The sequence below is a fragment of the Pongo pygmaeus genome, chromosome 10 (genome assembly GCF_028885625.2).
Source record: "Pongo pygmaeus isolate AG05252 chromosome 10, NHGRI_mPonPyg2-v2.0_pri, whole genome shotgun sequence".
Classification (NCBI taxonomy): Eukaryota; Metazoa; Chordata; class Mammalia; order Primates; family Hominidae; genus Pongo; species Pongo pygmaeus.
The window spans coordinates 92364199-92384240 of NC_072383.2; the positions used below are offsets into that span (position 1 = coordinate 92364199).

The 20042-nt window shown below is 42.5% G+C and overlaps 1 long non-coding RNA gene across 1 annotated transcript in view; it reads right to left on the reverse strand.

Annotated features, from left to right (window-relative positions):
* The window catches only part of LOC129010454 (uncharacterized), a 47680-nt gene extending 32331 nt beyond the window's left edge, over positions 1 to 15349 (reverse strand). Inside the window, exon 1 of the long non-coding RNA XR_008493000.1 lies at positions 15288 to 15349. This is a non-coding gene — a long non-coding RNA (uncharacterized LOC129010454). The remainder of the gene's footprint in view (positions 1 to 15287) is intronic.
* Positions 15350 to 20042: the final 4693 nt, after the last annotated feature.

The window sequence follows — 20042 nt, forward strand, 5'->3', positions numbered from 1 at the left end:
GCTTATATCCTCAGGCCTTCAATGGGTAATTAATGATGAGGATCAACAGCAGCAGCCGCCATGACTCACTCAAACAGCTAGTGTGGTTGAGCTCTTTCCTAGCTAGATAGCGTTGAAACCTGGTTCCCTATCCCTCCCAAACACTCTTCTAGCCACCCAATATCCTTTAACACACTTATTTCTGCTTGAACTAGCCAGAGTAACTTGGTTGTTTGCGTACAAGAACCTTGACATGGAGGCACATACTGGATATATGGGAATGGAGGCAAAGAGGCCTTCCCCTACCTGGAACGAAAGAAAGTATTTCACAGAATGAATGGCAACTGAGCAGAGACTTATTGGATAAGGAGAAGTTTACCGAGTGAGCAAGTAGGAGATTTCAGGAAATGGTACATCAGTGAGAAAGCTCATATTCATTCATTTATGTATTCAATACTCATCAGCACATATTATGTTCTAGGTACCGTGCTAGACTCTAGGCATACAACAGTGAGTAAGAAAATTATAATTCCTACCCACAGAATGTTTACGTTTTTCCAAATTGTGCATGCAGATTATGCTAACCTGTAACCATTTAGATATGGACATCCATGTTCATCCGAAGTAACTGCCTTTTGAGAGGTGAAGAAATACACTTTCTTGGCTGCCTTCCTACAAGTAAGTAAGGGTGAGACAATCCTAAGACTACTGAAATATTTGGTTATATCCAGGTAAAAATGATTGTCTTTTTCTGAATAAATAGTCCTGTCTATCTGATATAGTTTCGCTGTGTCCCCATCCAAATCTCATCTTGAATTGTAGCTCCCATTATCCCCACGTGTCATGGGAGGGACCCAGTGAGAGGTAATTGAATCATGGGGGGCAAGTTTTCCTGTGCTGTTCTTATGATAGTGAATAAGTCCCATGAGATCTGGTTGTTTTATAAAGGGCAGTTCCTCTGCACATGCTCTCTTGCCTGCAGCCATGTAAGATGTGCCTTTGCTCCTCCTTCATCTTCTGCCATGATTGTGAGGCTTCCCCAGCCATGTGGAACTGTAAGTCCATTAAACCTCTTTTTCTTTATAAATTACCCAGTCTCGGGTATGTCTTTATTAGCAGCATGAGACCAGACTAATAATACACTATCCTGCTTAATCAGTGCCCAAAGTAGTGTGTGTTGGTGCTTCAGAAAGTCAGGGCTAGAGGAGGATAGGCATTGACAAGAGGCATAAAAACATGCCAGTGCCATGGCCCACTTTTCCATATCAGGTCTGATGCAGAGAAAAATCCAATTGTTGAACCTCAAAACCACTTCAGACATCCACTATCATTATAGTCTCTTGGCTTTGTGTCTTAGACTCCAAATGGCCAAGCCCAGTCATGGAATGACAAGTCCCAAGGAACAGCATATGATGGGGTTGATGTTCCTAGGCCTGAGGAAATTTGCTGTCAACGGCCTTCTGTATGCTGATAATCCTTTTACCTGGAAGGCTTGAAGCTTTGGCTGGGTTTCTGATTTGTGAATGACTTAAAAGATGATGTCCCTTCCTGATTCACAGTGAGTTATTGTCTGTAATACCATCCTTACTTTTCCTTGGCTGTCTCCCTCTTGAGAATTGGCTCAGTCATATGCTCATTAATTAAATCCATGGGAACTGGTGGGAAGCCAATGGCAATGGCAATCCAAGAAGGCAAATTTCAGATTCCAATAGCCAGTTGTAGAGTCTAATTTTCAAAGATTTCATTGTTAGAACATTTTGTGAAAGCAATCTATAATAACAATAGTTAACATTTATAAAATGCTTCTTATATGCCAGTAGCTACGATAAGTATTGATATGCATTTTCATCTTTAATCCTCACAACCTCACTCTGACATTGGTATTCTTATTGTTGCTGGATTAAGATGATGACATTGGGGTTGTTAAGTAAACTGTTCAAATTGAGTCAGCCAAGAAGTGGCAGAAGCAAGATTAGAACCTGGGGCAGTCAAAATCTAAGGCCTGAGCTCTGAAATGCTTCATTCTATTGTCTCCCTTTTAGAGCTGGTGTTTTGGTTCTGATAATTTACCCTCCATTGCCCTCCTACGCCTCCTTGCCCCTGGCATAGAGTTTAAACAAAATTAAGGTTTACTTAAGCCAAAGATTTGATCAAATTATGAATTGAACTTAATCAAGTTAGTTTCACGTATAGGCACAACCTAAAATACAGCATTGGAAGTTTCTTCTCTGATGGGCCTAGCTGGCATATGAATTGCAGCATTCATGGCTCCAAAACAGTTGGGATTTTAACTCAATAGAAAAAACAGGGGTACATTATTTAAAATATCCTTTCCAAGGTGCCATCACGTTGCAAGATGTTTTACAACATTCAGTGATAACCCATTGGTGTTACTACTATGTGTGTGTGTGTGTATGTGTGTATTTATATATTTATATTTATTTCTAAGATCTTTACATAGAATATTACAGAAATTCAGCTGGAATTTGATCTTTACAAATCTGGAGATAACCAAATGGTTTTCCGGATTTAAGTGAAGACACTCTCCCTGCTAAAACAGCACTTTTCTTAGATTCATTTCTAGAATTGCATTAGTAATGCACGAAAGTAGTAGAAATGTGTTGCTAACCCATCTGCAGATGGTGGTTCTCTTTCTGGTAAACATGCAGGGGCTGTAATAGCACTGTTTAGAACAAATGGGGTAGGTTCTCTGATTAAGACTGATCACAACTAATTTAACCATTTCTCTACATTATGAGGAGATGGGAATTGAAAGCAATCACTTCCTTTTGATGTATTTCCTTAATATTATTTAGATTTTGCCCTTGAGATACAAATGCTGTAAGTTATTTCAGCCTCCTGAGCACAGGAAATTTAGATGGCCAGCATCCAGATTGGATAAGGGAGGAAAAGTGGCTTAAATGCAATCTCTTCCATTGCAAACTCCCAAACTGTGAAGGACAAAGTCCAGTTTAGAAAATACAAATGGCAGTCTATCTCCAAAGACTCTTGGAGGTTTTCTAAATAGATCCCAGAATTCCAGGAATTTATAAGAAGAGGACCTGAAGGATTGTCCAGAGCACACAGGAGAGCCCATGCTGGGTCTAGTGTGAAAAACAATCACACCTCAGTACAATCTCCTTCACCCTCATAATGAAAAGGAATATGCCCTGACTGCCATTTCTCATTTACTTTATTTTATTGTGTTTTTTCCTTAAAAAAGAGAGAGAGAGAGAGAAAGAGAGACAGGGTTTCCATATGTTGCCCAGGCTGGTCTTGAACCCCTGGGCTCAAGCAATCTGCCAGCCTCAGCCTCCCAAAGTGCTGGGATTACAAGTGAGAGCCACCACATCCAGCCTGTGTTGTATTTTCCTAACAAAATAAGTTTGTTGTAGAAAAGTAGAAAATAGTCCACTGTGAAAAGTTAGACAAAAAGTTACATAAAACAAAGAAAAAAGAGGAGGCAAGGAGAAAAGAAGAAGAGAGAGACAGAAAAGAGAGAGAGAGAAAGAAAAAAAGAAAGAAAGAGGGAGAGAAAGAAGGAAAGAGGAATGAAGGAAAGGAAGGAAGGAAAAGGAAGAAAGGAACGAAGGAAAGAAAGAAGGAAGGAAAAGAAGGAAGGAAGGAAAAAGAAGGAAGGAAGGAAAAAAGGAAGGAAAGAAGGAAGGAAGGAAGGAAGGAAAGGAGGGAGGGAGGGAGTGAGGGAGGGAGGAAAGAAAAGACCCAGTGATTCTACCACCCAGAGGTAACCTCTATGGATTTTGGGTATATATCTTTTCAGTGTTTTTTAGTAGATCCATGTAGTATTTTTTCTGAGAGGAATCCTACTCTTAATAGGATATAAGAATATGATGCTGGGTGCTATCGTGCATACCTGTAATCCCAGCACTTTGGGAGGCTGAGGCAAACACTTGAGGCCAGGAGTTCAAGGCCAGCCTGGGCAATATAGCAAGACCTCATCTCTACAATTTTTTTTTTTTTTTTTAATTAACCAGGTGTGGTTGTGCACCTGTAGTCCCAGCTACTTGGGAGGCTGAGGCTGGAAGATCGCTTGAGCCCTAAAATTTGAGGCTGCAGTGAGCTATGATCACACCACTGCTTTCCAGCCTAGACAACAGAGAAAGACTTTGTTTCAAAAAAAGAGATATAAGTCTAATCACTTAGGTAATTTAATTTATCTCATAAGCCTGTATTTTCTTGGGGGATAAAAAAGTAATTTTAGTTCAGAGTTTCACCACCACCCTTTCCCAAGGCCCCAAAAGGTCACATCTTTGTAAACCAAAAATAAAATTCTAAGCCCCACCACAACCATCTGAATGGACTTCTTCCTCAGCCAGGGCACTCTTGAAATTTAACCGGAAAGACTGGTTCAGGCCATGATGGGAAGTCGGGGTCGGACGTGTTTCATTATACCTCTCTAGCGTTAACATCAACACAGACTCTAAGTCGGCTGAGAAACATTGTACAACCTATTCTCTCTGAAGCCTGCTACCTGAAGGCTTCCCCTGCAAATAAGAACTTTTGTCTCCACAATCCTTTATCTTAACCCAGACACTTCCTTTCTGTTGATCCCAGGTCTTCAGATAAATACAACCAATTGTCAACCAGAAAACTTTTAAATCTACCTGCAGCCTGGAAGCCCCACTTCTTCCAGTTGTTCAGCAAGGCTGAACAGAAGCAATGTATTTCTTTTTTTTTTGAGATGGATTCTCACTCTGTCACCCAGGTGGGAGTGCAGTGGCATAATCTCGGCTCACTGCAACCTCCACCTCCTGCGATTCTCATGCCTCAGCCTCCCAAGTAGCTGGAATTACAGGTGCCTGCCACCACGCCCAGCTAATTTTTCTGTATTTTTAGCAGAGATGGGGTTTCACCATGTTGGCCAGGCTGGTTTCAAATTCCAGGCCTCAAGTGATCTGCCCACCTCAGCCTCCTAAAGTGCTGGGATTACAGGCATGAGCCACTGCTCCTGGCCCAGTGTATTTCTTAAATGTATTTGATTGAAGTCTCATGTCTCCGTAAAATGTATAAAACCAGGCTACAGCCTGACCCCCTTGGGCACATGTTCACAGGCCCTGTTCACTCATATTTGGCTCAGAATAGAACTCTTCAGATATTTTACAGAGTTTGACTCTTTTGGTCAATGTCTTCATTCCTGGGTCCAGATGCAATGTCAAGGCATCCAGGACCTGAAGCTGGGTCCTCACCTCCCATGTGGTCATCTCCTTGTCTCTCTGATCCTCCACCTGGCTGGTGCTCAGAACACACAGCACTGCTGAGACCTGCCTTGTTCTAACTGCTGGTCCCTCCAGGGCCCCCTCTCTTTCAGCTGTGTCTGTATGTCTCTTGAGTCCTCCTCAGCTGCAAGAAACTCGGTGAGCTTGTCCGAGGCCCTGCTGATTGCATAGCACTCTCAGGTACATAGGTCCATCTGTCACAACCAGGCCACACTAGGGCCCAGGACATGCTCCCTGGTTACTGAAAACCCTTCTGGCACACAGGCAGCTCATCTCTGGGTCATTTCTTCTTCCCGGTCTTACCAAGAAAATGCAGCCTTCCCTTCTACAAATGTCCATGTATTTGAGAAAAGAAAAACGCTCAGAGCAATTTGAGCTCTGTGAGGTATGCCGGCCTGGATAGACATAAGTATGAGACGTCAATCATCCTCCCCCAGTGTCCCCCACTTCAATCATCTTCCCCCAGTGTCCCCCTTCACTTGGCAGACAATTGTTTAAAGTTCATGTTCTTGGAATTTGTGGCACAAAGAACAGCATATCATAAATAACCTAACCAATAGCTTATGTTATTTTCATGTAAATTCTTGGTAAACAAATCAGGAACTGCCTCTTCCTTTCCTTTAAAAACCCACTTGTAACTGTGGCTATTTATTCAGAGTATTTATTCAGGGCATCTTGAATCTATGCTCCTGGGTTGCAATCCTCAAGCTTGACCCAAATAAACTCTCTATTTATATTAATTTTGTCTCAGCTTCTTCCTTTTAGGTCAACATATTCATAAGCTCTCCAATTATTTTACCCCTCCACCCAGTATCTGAAGGCATGAGAATCGCTTGAGCCCGGGAGGCATCTGAAGAACATTTATAAGAATCTTTTCTCTTTCTCATAGGATCTTCCAGATCTATTGTTTATGCTCTGAATTTTTGTTGTAATTGTTGTTGTTCTTCCCAAGGGCTCAACTTTTGAAGAAAAAAGCCAGGGCCAGGCACAGTGGCTCATTCCTGTAATCCCAACACTTTAGGAGGCTGAGGCTGAGGCTGAGACTGAGGTGGGAGGATTACTTGAGGTCAGGAGTTTGAAGTTACAGTGAGCTATGATCACGCTGCTGCACTCCAGCCTGGGTGACAGAGTGAGGCCCTCTCAAAAAACAAAACAAAAATGTCTTCTTGCTGTTCAATTTAATTGCTCAGACTGAAACTGTCTTTGCAAAAATTATAACCATGAGAAAAGTATGACAATAAAATAAATCTGATTTAAGCAACACTTATCTTGCCTTTAGCCTCCCAATTGCCTTTAATCATTCCTGGTCTTGGGCCAAACTAACTTTGAGAGATATTTAGTTTAAAGTGTAAATGATAATAGCCCTTCCCCAGTCCTAAACCACTTTTGTAAAGCTAGTGAAAGATCACCAAGTTAGGAGGATGAGAGGAGCCTGAATTCTACTAAGGTGTAAATGATTACCAGCCATTAATTCCGGAGGTCACAAGATTTGCAACTTCCCCAATTACTCCTGCAGATAACATCACTCTTGTAGAATCTAAGGTTGGCCTTTTGAGTTGTCTTCTCAGGTTTTTGCATTTCTGATAACTGATGGCTCCACCTGGACCTGCCAACTGCTCCTGTGGCCCCCACCCAGGGGCCAGATTTAGCACCCACAAGGACCATTTTCCACACCCCTATGATTGCATCTCCAGCCAATCAGCAACACCCATTCCCTGGCCTGCCAAACTATTCTTGAAAAACCCTAGCCTCTGAATTTTTGGGGAGACTGATTTGAGTAATAAAACTCCAGTCTCCTGTTCAGTTGTCTCTGCATGAATTAAACTCTCTATTGCAATTCCCCTGTTTTGATAAATTAGCTCTATTTGGGCAGTGGGTGAAATGAACCTGTTTGGGTGATTGCAAGGCAAAAACTAAAAATGGCCTCATTTGAAGAGTGGAAGGGCCAGAGGAGGAAATGAAAAAGCAGGAAAGGAAAAGAACACCAGCTACAATTTTAGAATGGGGTCCCTCCAGTTGTGCTTACAGGACTGTACCTCCTGTATTACTCCTAGGGAGTTGGCTAGCACCAAGTGAAGGTGGCAACAGGCACATATCTGGAGGAGGTGAAAAGTAGAGTGACATTTGCTCTAATCAAACATAAAGGAGGAAAGAGCTTTCTAAGAGAGGCTAGGGTGTCCCTTAGGTGTTGCTTGTACCTAAGTCCTGCTGTTGAAGCCTTTGCTTATATAGATGCAAACACACAGGCACTTCCCTGGTTCTAGACTTTGCCCTCTAAAGCCCAGAACAAAGGTGTCCATCCATGAAGAACCAAGTTTTCTTATCTCTCACCCTCACTGTGGGGATGGAGTTGAGGCAAAGGAAAGGGGGGAGAAAAGGAAAGCCCTTGAGCATAATAATCTAGAGAGAAATGTACCTTCTACCAGCAATGTAAATATGATTTATGTGACTCCTCCCAGCTAGGCTCCTTTTATTTCCTCGAGTTGGAAATGCAGACCAGAGGTTTGTACTTGTTTTCTGTCCCAGAAGGCAACTCTGTTAGTAGAGGAAGGTTTGATATTGGTCCAGGATCTGAGGTAGAGATCACAGCCTTGAGACAACGCCAAGGCAGCCAATTAAGAAGGTGCTGACAACACTTTCCAGGAACAATTTTCTAGATGCTTAACTTTGACCAAAGGTTTAAGCTTCTAATAATCCCCAGGAAACACACATTTTCCATGGAATAGTGCCTGGACTCTTAAGAACTTCCAAGAAACGGGTTCTTAGAAGACTGCAGCCACCAAGCACACATGCCCATTCAAGAGCTTTATGGAAAAAACAAAGGCGATGTAAACTAGATTTCCTCACATGCACTGGGAGATTTGGACAAGTAAAGTCACAAAAGAAGCGAATTAGGCCACTACATTGTCCTTGGGAAACTAGAACTTACCCTACCCTCCCTTCCTTTAACCACTGGCCATAACAAGGCTGGAAAGCCACAGTCTGTCAGCCCAAATGTTTCAGTTTAGTGCTGGTCAGGCCTTGCTTCTTTCATCTGGGATTTTCTCGGCATCCTTGCTCAGCTGAATATCACTCAAAATTATCACAAACTGCTACTAAAAGCTGAAGAGTATATGCCCATCAACCCAGCGACCTCACTGGAAGTCCTGCAAGGTAGGCATCCATCTCCATCTTACAGATGAGAAAACTAAGACTCAGAGAAACTAAGGGATTTGCCCAAAGTTCAGTGCAAGTACAAATTAGAGCCTGGTTGTTCTCATTCACACTTGAGAATTTCCAAGACTAGGTAAGAGCAATAGAAAACCTTGGCCAGGGTGCTGGGGAGGGTCCTGCTGCTCCCAGCATTAATCCTTCAGTGACTATATCCTGGGGAGGCCTGGAACTGGCTGGAGTGGGAGCAACAGAAAGGAGGCATGCGGAGGTCTTGGGACGGCAGCTTTTTATCAACCCTCACAGAAGTGTTTCTATAATTTTACAATCAGTGCTGCCAACGTGGTGCCCAATGGCTGATTATCAGCCCAGTCATAATTACGTTAATCGAGAAATAGAATAGTGGGATAAAGATGGGAGGAATGAACTCCATTTGGGTGGGAAGTGGAAGCATTAACAACAGGGCCCACCAGACCATCAGAACCACAGAGCGGAAGAGAAGGGCATTTCAGGGAGACAGAAGAGCACAAAAAGGCTGGTGGCAATAAATGAAAACAGGGCCTACAACCTGTTTTCTGTGGTCAACTAAGGAGGTGAAGTTAGGGGTTCAGAGGGTGGGGAGGTCAAACATTTATGACAGATGAGACTGGAGGGACATAGAGACCTGGTACATGATGTCTTGACTGGGAATTCTGACAAAACCATTTTTTTTTGTCTTAGACATGTTATTTGTCTATTGGGTTATTTCTTCACTTTAAAGCATAAATTACTGAATCTTTGAATAAAAATTTTAACCAAATATTATGTATAATGAACATCTTCATCCCACAAAGACCTCCATTGTGTCCTCAGTGCCTCACATGCCCACTGAGGCACAGGGTCCCACTGGCCACTTCCTATTGGGCTTGTCTTCCAACTGCATTTCACCTCCCAACAATCTTGCTGGAACTGGATTTCTTTGCAAAACACCAGACTGCTTAGGTGAGTGCCTGACTTTTGCCTACATATTCCCAGGCCTCTTCCCTGGGGCTGGATACTTGCTACTCCCCTTTCTCAACCAGGGGCTGCAGATTTGCTGTGAATGAAAGTATCATTCAGAATCACACCACGAATTCCCAACTGCCTTTAACACCCCTTTCACCTGGATTCCCACTGGTTCCGTTGATCTGCTGATTTGGATTCCCTTATATTACCAAGGCCTGCAGGTAGAACACCTGAGATCAACATGGGTGCTCTAAAATGTGCTTCCTGCTATTCCCCTCAGAGGTCGGGTGCCATAACCACGTGAATTTCTTCAACTCTCCATTCCTGTCTTACAGAATCCCAAATATCCGAAGTGCCCTGCTCTTTCCTGCTCACCCTTGTTAATGGAGAGCCATCATGCGTTGTGCAAGAGTCCCATGATGTGATAACAACAAAGACAAGCAACTTAAGTCGTGCTTATCTCTGCAAGATGTCCAACTCTCAGTGCAAATATTTAGACAGGGTTGGTCTTCGTAAATTTGATTGCTCTTGAAAGAGAGGATGTACAATGCTCTAGACAGCCAAATGGAGACACATGCTCAGTGCAGGCAGGGGTCTGCTAAGGGGGTCTATTAAATCCCTGTATCATCTGTTCTCACACTGCTATAAAGATATTACCTGAGACCAGGTAATTTATAAACAAAAGCGGTTTAATTGACTCACAGTTCTGCATGGCTGGGGAGGCATCAGGAAACTTACAATCATGGCAGAAGGAAAAGAAGCAGGTACCTTCTTCATAAGGTGGCAGGAAAGAGACAGAAAGAGAGAGAGAGAACAAGGAAATGCCACAGTTTAAAACCATCAGCTCTTCAGAGAACTCACTCACTATCATGAGGACAGCATGGGAGAAACTGCCCCATGATCCAACCACCTCCCCCGACACATGGGGACTACAACTGGAGATCAGATTTGGGTGGAGACACAGAACCAAACCATATCAGTCCCTATCTGTTTTAACAGATTTTGTTTTTCCTGCTCATTTTAAACCCTGGTGACCTAGGTTTATCAACTCAAAAGTAGAAATAAGGCATAGTAGAAGAAGGTCTTGAGGGTTGTGAGGACTGAATTCTAGTCTTGACCATATGGACCTTAAGCAAGCTGGGTTACTCAACCTCAAATACCTTCTCCTTCTATAACTTTAGTTTCTTTAGCCTTAAGAGGGAACTGGGGGCTTGACACCTTACTAAGGTGGTGATTCTCATTCTTCTAGTGCTTGCAGCACACTTTCAAATAAAAGAATGTGGATACCACAATTGAAAACTTTAAAAGACTGAAAACAATACAAAAACGTCAGCAGTCACTAAGTACAATGCTGACTGTAATACAACAGTGTCTCCCAGTTACCATAAAATTATCCACAGTTATGGCTCAATAGCTGACCAGCTTCACTACTTCATGGGTTCTTTGAATGGAATGGTTCACAGCCCTGACCATACTCTCTTATATACCCCAGAGTCAGAGGTTTCCCACATTCTGGAAGCTCTGCAATCCTTCATTAGCCTTGGCTTGACATTACACCCATATCCCTTAGAGCATATTTGTTCCAAGTCACGCAATCCACACATCTCAATGTTGTATCAGACACATGAGCTGAAATATTGAGGACTCAGATGAACCCAGACTGGTTTTATATATTAACAAAAATTGGGCTAAATATTGAAGATGACTGCTCCAAGGGCATGCCAGCTAAAAAGTTTTATAGTTCTATGAATTAAAACAATACGACATTTTGAGAAAAGAAAATCTAGTTGAGGTAGAATATTTAATTAAGGCATTGAGTCTATGTCAGTTAAAGAAAGAAATCCTTATTGATAAGACAGAGAGCTCCGAGGGCTTAAAGGGGCCCCAGTGAACCTACAGAGTTTGAAGGGCATTGTCAGAAAAATGAATGGAATAAATCACACAGGATATGGGTAGTAATGAGATAGAAGTTCAGCTTCTCTCTGTTTCTAACAGTTATATATTTTTTAGAAAGTAGCATTTAAAGTTTTTTTTTTGTAGTAGGAAGCAATTATTTTTATGTTCTTAGAGATTATTATTTTGGGGGTACTAAACTATTGGCTCCATTGTATTCCTATAAATTATTTTTCATTTCGTCTAATGCTCTTTCCAAACATCTGTTGGTTTATTGTTCTGGGCACAGAAAATTATGATCAGTTTAGTAGATGCATAATACAGATTCAGATTCGTTTGTCAAGGGATGGAAAATATCACAGCATTTCAGAGCCAGGCAGCAAATGGATCAAAGGAAATCCTTATTCGTATCCTATAGGGTGTGATTTATTTTTAAGTATCAAAAAATGGACATTTGGCGTTTATATGATTATCATAAAAATACTTTTCTGCTTCTGAGAAAACAAGCTACCCAGCTAACAACCTGCACTTGTGCCAAGAAATGAGGTGGGTGTGAGTAACGAGGATGGTGATTTTTCTTTTCCTCTCTAGTGAACTTCATTCAATGGGTCAATGAGTTTACTTTAGTGTCTTCTCTATGCCAGACATGGGCTCGATGCTGGGGACACAGAGATGAGTGAAAACAGACAAGGTCCCTGCCCGCATCTAAACCAGCTGGGAAGACAGGCAACTGTGTAAGCAACTGCCTTAAATTGTAGTGAGTGTTACAACCAAGAGCGTAGACACACAGTGGAAGGCCCATAAAGGGAGATTTAACCTGACCCAGACATCCAGAACACCTCAGTGAACGAACACCTGGGGGACAAGCAGAAGTTAACCAGTGAAGTCTGCGCCATGGAAGAGTGGGTCACAAAGAAATGAGATAAGGGAGGGCATGGTTCCCAGCAGGAAGTGAGTGGCAGTTCAGTCTGGGTGAAAGACAGAATACAAGATGATATTGTGAAGATGCTAGTACTGAGAGGGAGGCAGTAGGCAGGTCACACAGGGGCCCTGGAAGCCACGTTAGTTTGTCTAGGAACAATGGGAAATCGCTGGGAGACTTTAGAGAGGACGCTAGCATGAGTGGATTTGTGTTTTTGAAGAATCCCTGGAGAGGACTTGCAAAAGCGTATGTGTCTGTGTGTGCATAATACACAGACTTTTACCAGTCCTGTCCAAGATGTACATGCTCTCATACACACTAGGCAATCAGAGAATCTATCTACAAAGCCATTTTCCCCTTCCATTATCCATCCACAAACTTGATGGCTTTCAGTTGAGGAACTGAAATAGGGTTCTCCACTTGAATAAGATGAGTGAGTAGGGGTTCCTTGCCAATAGTAGGGGCTTGATTTCCATTTCACAGATGTTGAGAGACAGTTGTTTCTTCAGTAGCAGTATATTTATTATGACACTGTGCCCATGGCAGGTGTTTGGCCAAAACTACCTCCAGTGCACTGCCCGGCATCTGTCCTCGTCCTGAGAATCCCTCTGGAGGCACCTTGCTCCTTTCTTTCTACTCTTCCTTTTCTTCCCCTCCAGATCTGGAGACTTTCATCAGCCCTAGGTGAGGGGCAATATGGACAACATTGGTGTTTGGGCTCCAAGCTACTTTTTATATCCAACTTCTCTTCCTTCTGATTTCTTTCCATTTTATAGCATTCTCATCTCTCCAGTTACACCAACTGGCCCCACATCTCTAAATATTATCAAAAGTCTTTAAAAAATGACCCAGAGCATTTTTTTTTTCAGGTTCTCCTAGTTGTCTATCTCCTCTATTCTTCTGACCCCTGTTAGGGTTGCATGAAAACTAGCATTACAATATTTGTGTTCCATCTATACCTGATTACCATAAAGTGCAATGACTATGCACATCACTGTGTTGGATTAATTTGGGCTAAGCTTTATTGGTCACTATGTCATAGTCATGTGGTTACTAATGTAACCTGGCTGTTTTTATACACTGTGATCAAAATCTAGGGCCATGATTATAATCAAGGCATAAAGTAGGGGCCAGTCTGCCTCATATCTCAAAAACTGTGCAGTATTAAGATGACTGTTGGGCTTCTATTAAAGGTAACTGTTGGCTGGGTGTGGTGCCTTATACCTGTAATCCCAGCACTTTGGGAGGCCAAGGCGGATGGATCACCTGAGGTTGGGAGATTGAGACCACCCTGACCAACATGGAGAAACTCCATCTCTACTAAAAATACAAAATTAGCCAGGCATGGTGGCGCATGGCTGTAATCCCAGCTACTCAGGAGGCTGAGGCAGGAGAATTGCTGGAACCTGGGAGATGGAGATTGCAGTGAGCCGAGATTGCACTGTTGGTGGCTTCCTGGAAGACATCATGTTGAATGAATGAAGTCATGAGTAAATAAATGGAATGTGGAGCTGCACTGCCAGAATTAACCCCCTGAACAAAAGTAAAGAGCATCCGAAGTTCAACGAGGAGTGCCCTAGGTAAACAAGGAACTCCTGAGAGATGAAAAAATCCAAGTGCCTGCGCTTTACACTGGAACTTTGGTTAACAGGGCAAGGAAGAGAGCTTTTGGAGATAATACTTGATGATGCTATACAGTGTCCCCTTAGTCTCTGAGATTCTTATCCCAAGTAACCCAAAGAAGGGAGATGAAAAAGAAAGAGCAGGCTCCCATTTGGAAGTCAAAAAGGTATTATAATCTCTTAGGAGTACACCGTCTCCTAAATTCCAGGGCCTTGGCAGGGAAAACATTGATATTCATGGCAACCAAAGAAAATGACCATATTGACTGAACCAAGAGGACACAGCAGCAGCAGAGATCAAGAGGGACAGTGGCAGTTGGACGGTAGCAGTAGTTACAGAGGAAGGGAGTAAGCCACACAAGCAATTCTGGAATAAAGGGAAATAAATGGCTTGAGGGCCTTGCAATTGCAATGATCTCCTGGGGTTGAAGCTTAAGTTTACTCACATTGTGACTGTCACCAAGGCTTTAGGTCATTCATTTAGTTTTAGTACCTCATTTACGCACCACCTGTGTGTCAGGCACAGTGGCTGTGTTGGTCTAGGCCAGGGGTCAGTGAACCTTTTTTGTATAGCTCCAGAGAGTAAATATTTTAAGTTTCATGGGCCATATGGTTCCTATCACAACTACTTAACTTTGCTGTTGTAGTGCAGACACAACCACAGACAATGAATAAACAAGAATTTGCTTATTGGATGTGTTCCAATAAAATTTTTCTTATAGAAACAGGTGGTGGGCGACATTTGGCCCATGAGTCTGCTGAGGCTCAGAACATGATCCCCAATGTGAAGGCCTCAGAAAAAGCCTCAGAAGTAAAGTCTCTTTTGGACCTTCTCCTGCCCTCCTGTCTCTTGCCTCTCATTCTCCATGAGGCTAGCCATAGAAATAAGAATTCCTCTTCCCCAAGGCAGGTCACAGAAACCAGAACCCCTTCTCCGAAGCCAGCCACAAAACCTAACAATATTACTCTAACTTTCTCCCTGCCTTTTTGTGTGCGAGTTGGCCATGAAGAAACTCTCTGACCTGGGCTGGTGTGGTGGCTCACGCCTGTAATCCCAGCACTTTGGGAGGCCAAGGCAGGTGGATCACGAGGTCAGGAGATCGAGACCATCCTGGCCAACATAGTGAAACCCCATCTCTACTAAAAAAATACAAAAATTAGCCAGGCATGGTGGTGCATGCCTGTAATCCCAGCTACTCGGGAGGCGGAGGCAGGAGAATCCCTTGAACCAGGGAGTTGGAGGTTGCAGTGAGCCAAGATCGCACCACAGCACTCTAGCCTGGCGACAGAGCAAGACTCCATCTCAAACAAAAAAAAAAAAAAAAAAAAAAGGAATTCTCCGACCTGCCTTGTCTGATTGTAGGTCATAAGCCTCCCATTCCAGAAAGGGTCCTGTCCCATACCCAGAAAGAAGCAATGCTGCACAGAGAGGCCAGGAAGAACCTCAACAGATAGGCCTTGCTGGGTCTCCCCACTCAGTCTATTCCCGTTAGCTCTTACCCTTTTTATCCAGTTGCAGGCCTACACAGCTGTCCATTCTTCATCAAACCCCAGCATAAAAATGGACAGTTTTCCCCATGTATTTGTGTCTTCACTCTGAAGGATCCCATGTCACATAAAACTATGTTTAAAGAAATTTGTTATGAGTTTCTCTTGTTAACCTATCTTTTGTTAAAGGAGTGTTGGCTGTGACCCTTATGATGGGGAGGAGAGGGATCACTCCCTTTCCACCCTTACAGGCAAGAGTTTGCCAACCCCTGATTTACAGGAACAAAGTGTGCTGGTTATTTTGTTGCCTTTCAGATCCAATCCATAGAGTCCTTCTACCCTGCCCTTTATTCCAAGAGGCTGCCCTCTGCAGACTGTGACACCCAGGCTCCTTGCCCTCTGGCTCCTGGTTAGGCTTGGGTAATCAGAAGCATGGGCAATGAATCAGAAATTGGGAGGAGAGAGGGGTGGAGGAATGTTGTCACTCTACACCCTCCCTCCTGGGCTGGGCTGTGGCAGTGGCTGTGCTCATCTATATCTGGTCACAGCTCTGCCTGGTGGCCCATACCCATGGCTACACCTCTCACTCAGTTCCCATAACAGCTCCCTCATCATTCACCTTCAGCCCTAGGGGATTGGAACTAGTGTCGCCCTGTTCCCAGCCCTACGTGCTTCTCCATCCTTTGTCTGTTTCCCTTCGTTAAACTCTCTTCAATTGCTCCTTTGAGTGTGCCATCTATTCCCTGCCGGACAGTGTTTGAATATGCCCTCGTGGTGGACATTCACTGTTTTTAGATGTAACGGTATTGTTCCAACCTCAGATCTAGGACGGGATATGTAATCCAGACATGCCCAATTAGGGCACTGAATCACTCAAGCCACAGTAGTTGGTTCTGGAATGTTCACATGAACCAAGTTGTTTCTTTTTTCTTTTCTTTGTCTTGCTCTGTCACCCAGGCTGGAGGGCAGTGGCATCATCTCAGCTCACTGCTGCAACCTACGCCTCATGGGCTCAAGCGATTCTTGTGCCTCAGCCTCAGAGTAGCTGGGATTACAGGTGTGCACTACCATGCCTGGCTAATTTCTGTATTCAGGTTTTTCAGTTGGAGGAATTACTAATACTTATATAGAAGCCACCAAGAAGTACCATCTATTCCACTGGATTTGAACCTAGAAGAGTAAATTTGAAGCTTCCAGAAGCTACTATGTGAAGCCTGAGGACAAGGCCCAACGTGAAAGAAGGCAAAGTCCAGAGGTGGCCTTGTTTGAGTCCTTGGAACTGGCTGAAGCTAGCTCTACTCATCAATGATCTGTCAATGAGACAGTAAAATTCCTTATTTTTTTCCTCAAGAAATTCTGTCACTTGTATTCAAAAGCAAAACTTATTTTTTTAAAAAAGAAAACCCTTAACCACTTTACACCAATGTATTACATTCTCCGGATTATCTAAGCAAGGGACCAGTCCGATGTCATCTTTGGATTAGATACACACTAAGGCAGTGTAGTTAAACCCCACTGAATTTCAGCAGGGATAGAAGCCAGAGAGTTGGTTTGCCATCAACCCATTTCCAAAAGGAAATGGCAGGAGTCCAGCAGCATCATGTAGTTATAGTCTCCCATGCCAGGAAGAAACATCTCCCAAGCTCAAATTCTACCCATTTTGACACTTGAAAAGTAAAACATCTTCATGCGAATGAATGGGGAGATGGGTATGATTGCTGGCAGTGCAACAATGAGTTGAAGCTTGATTGTTTATTAACTGTTGTAAACAAATTATGAATTTGTGCCAGTAGCCAAAATAGAGACAACTGGGCATAATAAATATTAATTCTCAAGGAGATCATCTAACACACTACCTAAAAGATCCTTTGTGGACTCCAAGGGTGTTAATTATGTGAGACCTTATTCTCTATTCATTAATTCATTCATGATTTTATTGAGTGAATGTCAGTCTGCTACAGTACCGGGCTGGCAAATTGTTTCCATCTCTAGTGCTAATTGTGGTTATAGCTGCTCAGTGGGCTGTATTGAAAAAGACTGTGAGTCCAAGCAAAACTCTGGGCTTCATGAGAAAAAGTATCATGAAGATACTCTTCATTATACTCTACATTAGAGGTGTCTGCTGTGAAAGTGGAACAAAGGAGTGTCTGAGGTATTTGTCATTCCTGCAAGTTGGAAAAGGCCTTATCTGGAGTGAGAAGGAGTAGATTTGGGGTAAATCGTTTCCATCCTATGTGTCTTTATTTCCTTAAATTGGTAAATCGAGGAAGTTCATCCAACAATTTATAAGGTTCTTCCTTCCTATTATTTATTTATCCATTATTTTATCTGTCCTTGCATTTGGGGTGATTTCTCACCTTGTGAATGCATTCCTCCCTAGCATAAAAAACAAAATCTCATTTTCCTAGCCTCCTATGTAGTAAGAATACAACTACGGGATCTAGGTCCATCAGTCAAATACATCTGTTCTACATTTGTTTAGAATATTATGTAGGAGATGAGACTATTTCACCCCAAAATATGACTGTAGGAGACCAGAATGTGTACCCCAAATATGCTTCTTTAAAATAAGGATCATTTTGAGCTGATTATTTGAGGAGAGAGTAGACACAGGAGAAGCTTTGAAAACAGAGTAGAAGTTACACTTTTGTGAGAGAAATTTGCATCTATAAAGGAAATCTCCATCGTAAGCATATCTCCTCTCTGTAGAAGAAAAAGGATGAGTCTAAGTTACTAAAAACTCTTACCAATAGAGAAGGCAACTTAAACACAGGTAAGATTTTTTTGTATAGTTACCCTTGTTTAAGGTGTTTTCCTCCTTCTAACTGGGTAGGAACTTTCTTTGTTTCAGGGAATAGTATTTAAGCTTGAAGTCAAAGCTATAATACTTCTGAGATTTGTTCAAAAGCTTTGAGATATTTCCTGTATTATTTCATTTATGTTGCTGTAAAGGAATACCTGAGGCTGGGTAATTCATAAAGAAAAGAGACTTGTTTGGCTCACAGTTCTGCAGGCTGCACAAGAAGCATGGCATCAGCACTTGCTTCTGGTGAGGGTCTCAGGCTGCTTCAACTCGTGGTGGAAGGGGAAGGGAAGCTGGCATGTGCAGAAATCACATGGTGAGGGAGAAAGGAATGGGGGTGGGGGAGGTACCAGGCTCTTTTTAACAACCAGTTCTCGAGGGAACTAATGAGCAAGAACTCACTTATTACGACAAAGATGGCACCAAGTCATTCATGAGGGATCTACCCCATGACTCAAACACCTCCCATTAATCCCCACCTCCAACATTGGGATCAAATTTCAACATGAGGTTTGGAGGCAATACACATTCAAACTACAGCATTCCCTGTGAAGGATCCCAGGGAATTTCACACCACAGTATGGCACTCTGGTATGCTGATTGTAAAAATTGAAGGCCTTTTGAGATCAGCAAATGCTGGGAGACACTTCACACTGATATTGCCTTATTTACCTTAAGACCAGCCCTGCCAAATAGAATACAATCACCTTCCATTACCCTCCCCTGAATTTGATTATCTATCACAGGTAGAAGACTGAAGAATCTACATCTGGATGAACTTCTTCACAAGATAATATCTAATTCTGAAGACAATCATTTACAAGCTAATTTCTGTCCCTTGGTTCATTCATTTTCCCTAAGAAACATTTTACTACTCCTCAAAAGAATTGCCTACCATTCTCCATCCCTCCTCTCCCCCTTATGAAGAAGTGTGCGTAATCATCTGGACCTCATTGGGTATTTGGGTAATCACTCTCCTGTGATTTTCCCTTGTGCATTTTAAAATTAAATTTGTATTCTTTTGCTCCTACTAATCTCCTTATCAGTTCACTTTCAGTGAACCTTCAGAGGGTTAAGGGGAAGCTTTCCTTCTTTGACCCTACACCTGAGAATCTCCCATGTGTATATACATGAGGTATACATGTTATTAAACTTTGTTTTCCTCTCATTTTGTTACAGCAGTCCATTCCAAACAAGAGCTCAGAAAGGGGAGAGGAAAAATTAATTTTTTCCTCCCCTATGCTAGTGATGGTGCAGAGTCCATCTGGCAAGGATAAAGGCAGAGACATTCTGTTCATTAAAGCAGCAGTGATAGGGCCGGCTCTGGTGGCTGTCCCAAGCAGGGGGCAATGATGACTTCACTGAGCAGCTCTGCAGCACAGGTGGGGGCACTGTTCCTGTCTGCTAGCCTCTAATCCTTTGTCTCTGGGCCTCCCTTGGAGCCCTTCAGCTATTTAATTCTTTTTGAAATAAACTCATTTTACTGCTGAAATGAGCCAGAGTGGATTTCTTTGTCTTCAAGGAACTCAAAAACTTATGATCAGGACTACGTGCCTTCAAATAGAATTTATTCTCCTTTAAAGATGAAAAAATTTATTCTGCTTTATGAATTATGAAGAGGATGCTTAGCTAATGGTTTTCAAAATGTATTTTATTGCAATTATCAGCAGGATAATTGTTGCAAATGGATAAATATGTGTTATAGAGAGGTTATTCTCACTTGTATCATCTTCATTATTCTAAGTGCACTAGAGAAAATGCAATTCCTTCAGTGTTTTTGTTTCATAGCTTTACATTGAGAGAAGAAACTCTCTTCTTAATCATTGCTAGTGTTATTTTCAAGAGTTTGCAGGAGCATTTTGGTAGGATTTTATAGTTTTAGTAATTCCTTTAATTTTCTAATGAAGATTAGAGCTAATTATATCTCATAAGGATAAATGGCCACAGCAAAGAAACTCACTTGA